Here is a 9,610-nt window from a genome sequence, read left to right on the forward strand (position 1 = left end):
ATCAACATTAAAAAATAAATAAAAGAGAAAAATTCTATCCTAACAGAAGTTATTTTTATCCTTGTATATTCCTTTCTTGTCCTTATCCACTTGCACACATCTTTTTACATAATTGCAATTTGTTGTACATATTGTTCTATGTTTTTATGTTTTATATTTAAAGTGATATAACTCTCAACCATGGTTTGTATAAAATAAACACTTTTAACAGCTGCATAACAATCTAGCATTCATGAAGGAGCTTGTCTATGAAAGGTCAAGCAATGGGTTTAACATTTTTCTTTCCAGTTTCAGATTTCACAAATTATTTTACTTGTGTATGAGGTAGTTGCGTTGGTATACTACAAGTTTATGAGTGTAGGCTTTTCACTGAATTCAGATGAGCTTAAGGCCGAGTCTATATAGATAAATGATTTCACTACCTGAAATCATCTTGAGAGAAAATGGTCACATTGGCGGGTCACATTTAGAGAAAAATGGAGATGGGAATGGAGGTAATTAGCATAGGGACACTCCTCCTTACTTTAAAAAAATGTTTATGTACTTATTTTGAGAGAGAGAGCAAGCATGAGTTGGGGAGGGGAAGAGAGAGAGGGAGACAGAGAATTCTAAGCAGGTTCCATAGTCAGTGCAAGCCCAATGTGGGGCTCAAACTCATGAACTGTGAGATCATGACCTGAGCCAAAATCAAGAGTCAGATGCTTAGCCAACTGATCCACCCAGGCACCCCCTTCTTACTTTCTCTTACAGGATGATTCTCCTTTTTAAAGCTACTTTGCACTGTATCTTTTTTATACTTCATCATATAGCACTTCTTGTGACCATGTTATTGTTGTATAAATTAGACACTTATCACATTAATTGAATTGTGTTGAAATCAGATCCTTAGTCCAAGAACCTTAAATTACACATCTCCCGGATACAACCATGAGATACTGATACAATGTTAGTTACCAAAGGTAGTGAAAAGTTTTTTCTTTTGTTGATTTTTGATAAAACAAATAATATGAGTAAAATTCATTCTGATGCATTTATATTGTTAACTCAGTGACTTGTCTCATTTCAATTAAGTGGCTTCATTCAGATAGAATTTTTAAAGAAACAACCAGGTCTATTCCTAGCCTTGTAAATTGCAAATTCTTCAACATCTGATTAAAGTTTGCGTTGTTTTCTGACCATCATATTTTTTTCCTTCAATACCACATAGGACCTAACTTTGTGAACTCTCACCTCTTTTTTGTGAATGAAAATGAAAATTTCTCTTTTGTAATGGAAGGGACTTTATTTGCTTCTCTCTGATACACAGTTCCAGGGGGATTAATTAGTAGAACTCTGATTAAAAATGTGCCATAGTACCTGCTCCTGAGGAATAGTGTTTCCTGCTGAGAGAGCCTAGGAGTGAACTTATAACCCTGTACTTGGAGCTTTTTATTTATTTCATTTGGGAGGTAACATAATGCACATGTAAATATATCTTCATAAATGTAAACAGGGAGACATTTGGTGCAATTTACTCAACCTAAACTTATTTTTGTGTATACATATTGTGAGTTCTCACAACATGACAGCCAGCATTAACCGTGCATTCATCCTTCATGGAGAAAGTGCTTCTTCTTTCCTAGCTAAAACCCTAATTTTGCTGTTTATCTAGGAGGCTGAGTGGTATTACATTTTTGCCCAGGTGGGAAATGCTCTCTGCTCAATTCAACTGAATGCTTTTCTCATTTTGAAAAAGATTGTGAGATCCATTAATGACTGTGTCTTAGTACTCTTAAGTGCATCAATAAAAAAACAACTTGTTTTTTCAGCTATCTAGATTTAATGTGAAAATGAAAGGAAATAAGAGAAATTAGGAGAGCTGGAACAGGGCATACTAAAGGCAAAAACAAATGAGGAATTGTGGGCAGGATACTTATTTAATTATTATGGCATCTGTGATTTGTTCTACCAAATAAAATAGACTACTAGCTTATTAGTAATATTAAGTCTGAGCTAAATTCAAAATTTTCATTTGTCCCAGAAATGAAGAGTAATTGTTGCCATAGATATATTTTATTTGTATTTATTACGGGTCTCTGTGCACACGAACTATTGTATGTGGCATGGTAAAATATTAAATTGAAAAACATTTCTTTCCTTCAGGGACACTGTAATCAAATCATGCTCTTACTCTAAACTGTTTCCATGTGATACCAAAGGATTAGAATGTGTATTTTGCCCTCAGACAACTGATCTCTAAGCCAAATATTGAATTAAACTGTATCATGTATTAAACACCATAAAAAATCACACTCATTTGCTGAATTTTGATTAATCAATCCTTCATCAGTTTTCTATCTGTATGTCTCATATATTTACATATCTATCAAACCATAAAGCACAGCGAATTCTTCCAGAGCTTACAGTGAAATGGATATACAATGGAAGTACTATACTTTGTGTAAGTTTAGAACTAGAGCAAAACCTCAAGTTTTGTATGTCTTATTTATACTCTAAATAAAACCAAATGTAAATTGATAAATCATTAGGTTCATTCCTCTTGGGTATTTCCAGTTTATCTGTAACTTCCTCCTATGAACTTCCAAACTGCCTTACCTCTTTTATAGTTTTTTTTCACTTTGTATTACGTATTTATTATATCTACTTGTCTTATTTTTTCCACTAAATGGTGATTCCCTTTATCTGTCTGAATCTCCTACACAATACAGTACAATATCTTATATCTGTTATAAGAGATATATAAATGACATGTTATATGTAATATATATTAATATATGCTAATAAGAAATGAAGTAATACGTTTGACATCTATGTATCTTTGACATACTTCTTCATTTCTTATATGGGAAACTGCATATTCCTAACATCTTCAACTGATTGGATGAGGCTCACCAGCATTGTGGAGGGTAACCTTTACATACACTCAACTGATTCCAAATGTTAACTTCATCTGTAAAATACTTTCACAGCAACATTTAGGTCAGTGGGGATTAGAGCCAAGCCACGTTGTCATATAAAATTAATTAAACACACACACACACACACACACATACACACACACACACTGGGGCACCAGTCGGTTAAGCATCAGACTTTGGCTCATGTCATGATTTCACTGTTCATGGGTTCCAGCCCCACATCGGGCTCTGTGTCTCCCCCTCCCATTCTCAGTCTCTCAAAAATAAATATTAAAAAACAAATTTTATTTTATTATTATTATTGGTTTACATTTATTTATTATTGAGAGACAGATAGAGACAGAGACTGAGTGGGGGAGGGCCAGAGAGAGAGGGAGACACAGAATCTGAAGCAGACTCCAGGCTCTGAGCAAGCCATCAGCACAGAGTCTAATGCGAGGCTTGAACCCATGAACTGCGAGATCATGATCTGAGCTGAAGGCAGTCGGTCAACCAACTGAGCCACCTAGGCACCCTTAAAAAACAAATTTTAAATACACACACACACATACACACACACACACACACACACACACACACACACACTCAGGTGAACTTTGTAAAACCGAGAGCTTAGGAATGCTGACTACCCCTATGCAGTCTAAAATTGGCATATAGCTTTTGATTCCCCCCAGAATTACTTATCAATAGCATACTGTTGACTGGAGGCATTACTGTTAACATAAATAGTGGATTAATTCATATTTTATATATACTATATTCTTATCATGTAGCAAACTAGAGAAAGGAAAATGTTATTAAGAAAATTATAAGAAAAGACAAATGCATTTATAGAACTATACTGTAAATATTTCATGTATAAGTGAACCCATCCACTTTAAACCAGCATTATTCAAGGGTAAAGTGTATATGTGTGTAAGGGGGAGGGAATATGAAATAGCATGTGAGAGATTACAAAGAATCTACTCACAATCTTGTGCTGATCATGCAGTTCCTGAATCCTGAGGACAGGCTGTCAGGGAGGGAAGATTATGAGAAGGTTTGAATACCTGGGCATGAGCTAAATCTGTTGTTCACAGACGGCATTCCTTTTCTCCCCAGATGAAACCTCAGTCCTGCTTTTAAGTTCTTCCAAAAGACGCAGAGAGACCCAGCTAAATTATCTATACATGATAATGTCCCATAAGTAAGTCAACTGATGAGGGACTTTAGTTACTTCTGCAAAATAAATTAGCAGTAACAGCTAGTTAACATTTGATTAGGTTGGCCTGTTAAATCAATTTAAACCAGTGGATTAATTACATTGATTATACGACTAGGAATCAATCAATAAATATGTTAATGAAAAAATAGATAGAGCTACTTATTTCAAATAGACTTAGGTAATTTAATTATTTTTAATGTTTATTCATTTGTTTTGAGAGAGAGAGAGAGAGAGAGAGAGAGAGAGAGAGGGCACACATAAGCAGGGGAAGGGCAGAGAGAGAGAGAAGGAGAGAGAGAATCCCAAGCAGACCCTGCCCTGTCAGCAGAGAGCTCCATGTGGGGCTTGAACTCACAAACTGTGTGATCATGACCTGAGTGAAATCAAGAGCCAGACGCTTAATCAACTGAGCAACCCAGGCGTCCCTAGACTTAGATGATTTAATGCTTTCCAAACTAAGTCAATGATTAAACTTTACTTGCAATTTTCAAAAAGCAGTGGAAATATACCACATGCACTCAGACTTCAGAATATATATGTGTAGTCAAACAATTTTTGTTCTGGAATAGCAACTGTAAGTATCCTCAAGTTTTCTAGAAAGTTGACCAGATATTATGTGCTACTTTCAATGAAACAATCCTCCTTTTGTCACTAAGTTATACTAAATGGTGGCTGACTGAGCATGTGGAACTAGAAGTTTGTCGGGAGGATGAGAGAAGGATGATTAAGGGTAGATGGATTAGGATTTGATGACTTTGATCAGGTTGGTTTTTTTGTCTTCCAAACATCCAGTTTCACATTGTGATATATTAGCAAAAAATCATCTCCTGGGAGGTTGATACACTAATAGCTAGCTTGTATTGTATAGTGCTTGAATTAGGCTTTGGATTCCTGCTAGAGAAAGTCCTAGGAAAGGATCAGAGGGAGATTTGATTATCAAAGACATCTTTGATAGCACAGTTTACAAAGAATTGCAAAAGTAGGCCAAGTCACTTATTGTAGTTGAAATGTGTGCAAATGGTAGAATCTTGAATGTTGTGGCTGGTTTGATCTCCTATCCAGACCACAAAAATTTTCTCCATATCTTCAATAAGGCTGTTTTGCTTTCTTATTATTTGTATGTTCCTTGGAATAGCACTTTTAGTTTTCTTCAAGAACTTTTCCTTTGCATTCAAAACTTGGCTGTTTGGAACAAGACATCAGTGTTTCAGCCTATCACAGCTTTTGAAATGCCTTCCTGACTAAGCTTAATCATTCCTCCTTTTTTGTTAGAGTTCATTTTTTTTTGAGAGAGAGAGAGGGAGGAAGAGATTCCCAAGCAGGCTCTGCACTGTCAGCAGTGAGCCTGATGCAGGGCTCAAAGTCACAAACCATGGGATCATGACCTGAGCCGAAATCAAGAGTCAAATGCTTAGCCCACTGAGCCACCCAGGTGCCACTAAACTTTTAATATAAAACAAGAAATATGTGACTCTTTGCCTGAACACTTATTAATTGGCCTAATTTCAATATTAATGTTTCTGATAGATTAGGGAAGACCAAGGAGAGGGGCAGAGACAGGGAAAGGCCAGTCAGTAAAGCAGTCAGAATACTCACATCATTTATTCATTCAGTGTGCCATCTTCTATGGGTGTGGTTTGTGGTGCCCCAAAACAATTAACACCATCAAAGATTACTGATCACAGGTCAACATAAGAAACGTAATAATGAAAATGTGAAACATTGGGAGAATTACCAAAATGTCATATAGATGGAAACAAAATGCCATTGGAAAATTGTGTCTATAGACGTGCTGAATGCAAGGTTGCCAAAACTTTCGATTTGTGAAAAAATGCATTACCCGCAAAAGGCAATAAAACAAAACACAATAACACAAGGTATGCTTATATAGAGAAAGTATTACATTTCTTTCTTTCTTTTTTTATTAAAAATTTTTTAATCTTTTAAATTTTTTTAACTGAGAGAGACAGAGACAGCATGAGTCAAAGAAAGGCAGATAGAGAGGGTGAGAGAGAATCCTAATCAGGCTCTGAGCTGCCAGTACAGAGGTTGATGTGGGGCTCAAACTCACGAAACTGTGAAATCATGACCTGTGATGAAACCAAGAGTTGGACTCAACCTACTGAGCCACCCAGGTGCCCTGAGAAAGTATTACATTTTTTATTTACTAAGTCGAAATATGTCATCACATAGAAGTCAGTCTAATTGCTAATGATCTAGAGCGTTGCTTTCCAACTATAATATATAGATGAATTGCTTGAGGATGTTGTCAAAATGCAGATTCCAATTCATTACATGAAAAATAAGTTCTCAGGAAATGCTAATACTGCTTGTCTAGGGACCATGCGTTAAATGGCTTTGGCTAGAAATATGTGTGAGTTTCCAAAGTGTTAGATTAGGGAATGAATAGACCCATAAATTGGATGGTGACAAGTTCATTCCTTCAAATTCAATACTGAAATAATGTGTAATGTTTTAACTAACAATTTAACGAGTTTTCTAGATAGAAGTATATTCTCAGATTATATAATTTTGTTTTGCTTTTTTTATGTCTAACTCTCTACCCCCTAGAACAATCATATTCTTTTTTTTTTTTGATGTATGACCTTATTTATTTGTTCCTCTTACAACAACCTCATTTTTTACTAGACTCAGACTTTGAGGTAGAAGCTCTCAGAGAAGATAGCCTCCGTCTCTTTGCAATCTGTTCTTGGCATTAATCTTTGGCCTCCTTCATTCTTTTGGCCAAAAGCTTAGCATATTCTGCAGCCTCTTCCTTGTTTTTCTTTCTGTGCTGCTTCCTCAAAGCAATGCGCTGACCTTTGTGTTGGAAGACACATGGAGTAACAAGACGCTGAATCTTGGGTGCTTTGGTTTGAGGTTTTTTACCTTCTTTGTTTAGGGGCTTTCTCACAACATACTGGTGGACATCATCTTCCTTTGAGAGGTTGGAAAGCTTGCGAATTCTGCTAGCTCTTTTGGGCCCCAGGTGATGAGGCACAGTAGTATCTGAGTCCAGGAATATCCTTGTCCCCTTTTTTGACGATGACCAAGGTGAGAACACTGAGATTGGCATCCACAATGCAACCCCGGACAGATTTGCGCTTTCTTTCTCTAGTCCTCCGTGGTCGGTACCAGGAATGCCCCTTACTCAGCAGCAGGCAGACACGGCCATGGGTCAAGACACCCTGCTTCATGAGGAAGCCTTGTTTGTCATTGCCACCAGTGATTCGGACCACGTCACCCTTCCATTCTTCCCCTAAGGCGTCAGCACCAACTTCTGTGGCCATTCACTTCTCAGAAAAGGTGCTAAGTTTGCGTTCATCGTCCACTTGAGTGCGTTTCTGGCAGCCAGTAGCTGGGGAAGAGGTGTTCAGCTTCATCTTGATGTTCCAACCATATTCTTATTATCCACAGTTCTCTTCCTTCAGCCTCATGGGCAGGGCTGAAATTGTGAGTTGGAGTTATTGTTGCCATTATAAGTAGTAGTATTCCGTTTAAATTTTTGTACCATACATAAAATAGATAGTATTATCCACTTTTTAAATTAACTTTTTTTGAAGTTAAGATTTTATGATCTGAATGACATAAAAGATTTGTTTTCCATGTTTCGACAAAAATGGTCTTACGTATGTCTTTGGCTCATTTGTTATTCCCTATACATCCCAACCTAAGTTCCTTGGTTCTCAACTTTCTCTATACCTGTGGGAAGCTTCAGTGCCATCAGTAGGGACTATTACGTGGCTTGGGAAATGTCACATAAGAAACAGGCAACCTGTGAAACTGAAAGCAAGCAGAGGTTTTTATTTCCAAAGTGAATCTTTGAAGACATTCTCATCTCCCCATCACACTTGTTTTGAGAAATTTAAGCGATGAGTCTTTTGGTGTGGCCATAGGCAAATTCCCCATTAACCTATTTTATTGCAATAAAATTGTAGATTCACATGCAATTTTAAGAAAGAATGGAGAAATATTCTGTGAACCCTTTAACCAGGTTCCCCCGTGGTAAAATCTTGCAAAATTAGAGTATAATATCATAGCCAGGACATTGACATTGATACAGGTCTTTTCCATCCCAGCAAGAATCCCTCATGTTATCCTGTTAGAGACATTCTCACTTCCTTCCCGTCCTACCCTTACCTTCACCAATGACAACAACTAATTTGTTTCCCGTTTATATAATTTTTATCACTTCTATAATGTTAGGTATATTGAATCATACAGTATGCAACCTTGTGGGCTTGGCTTTTTTTTTTTTGCTCAATGTGTTTAACCCTTCACCTGCAAACAAGGAATTGGAATTGCTTCTCGAATTTGGCTTTTATGAATAACACGTTACAAGAATTCCGGGATAGGTTGTCCTGAGAATGTACATATTATTTGGGGGGATGATACCTGAGAGTGTAACTGTTGAGTTGCATATTAGTTACAAGTTTTTTAAAAGAAGAAGTCTAGTTTTCTAAAAGAATCTTACAAACTTTCCACTGTGGCTGTACCGTTTTTCATTCTTAGGAGTAACATGTGAATGGTTGTTTCTTCACTCCTCTCCAACATTTCCAATTGCCACTGTATTTATTTTAGTGATCGTGATAGGCTTTCATTTGTGTTACTCTAAAGGCTAGTAATATGAATATATTTCCAAGTGAATATATCCTCTTTACTGAAATATCTTCATATCTTCTGTTCATTTTCTAGTCTTTATTTTTTAATGTTTATTTTATTTTTGAGTAACAGAGAGAGAGAGATTCAGAGCATGAGCAAGCAAGGGACATAGAGAGAAGGAAACACAGAATTTGAAGCAGGCTCCAGGCTCCGAGCTGTCAGCACAGAGCCCGATGTGTGGCTCAAACTTTTGAACTGTCAGATCATGACCTGAGCTGAAGTCAGACGCCCAACCAACTGAGCTACTCAGGCACCCCCTTTTTTTCCTAATTTTTACATTTGTTTTGTTTTTTCATCTTGTTTTTCACTTTTTCTTCTTACTCTTTTTTTTTTTATTATTACTGTTGAAATTTGAGAGATACTAGTTCATTGTTGGATGTGTGTTTTATAAATTTCTCCCACTATGTAACTTTCTCCTTCATGGCCTTTTTTTTATTATTATTAATAGGGCCTTTTGTAGATCAAAAAACTTAATTTTGATGAAATACCACTTATCAAATTTTATTTTAATGATCATGTTTTCGATGACAAGTCTAAGAACTGTTTGCTTTGCCCTACATCCCAAAGGTTTCACCTTTTCTATTTTTTAAAAAGTTTTATGGTTTTAAATTTGACATTAAATTCCATCTGTGTAGAGTTAATCTTTGTCTAAGTTGTAAGGTTTAGCTTGAGGGGCATTTGTTTTTTAGTCATGTACAAATGCTTGAGCACCATTGGTTTAAAGGCAGGCATAATTGCATTAAACTGCTTTTGCACATTTGCCAAAAATCACATACGCATATTCACGTGGGCCTATTTGTGGAGTCTTTATTCTGTTTCACTGATC

At 36.4% G+C, this 9,610-nt stretch overlaps 1 pseudogene; it reads right to left on the reverse strand.

Moving 5' to 3' along the window:
* Positions 1–6,757: 6,757 nt before the first annotated feature.
* LOC115284254 lies at positions 6,758–7,505 on the reverse strand (annotated as a pseudogene).
* Positions 7,506–9,610: the final 2,105 nt, after the last annotated feature.

The sequence above is a fragment of the Suricata suricatta genome, chromosome X, assembly GCF_006229205.1.
Source record: "Suricata suricatta isolate VVHF042 chromosome X, meerkat_22Aug2017_6uvM2_HiC, whole genome shotgun sequence".
Lineage (NCBI taxonomy): Eukaryota > Metazoa > Chordata > Mammalia > Carnivora > Herpestidae > Suricata > Suricata suricatta.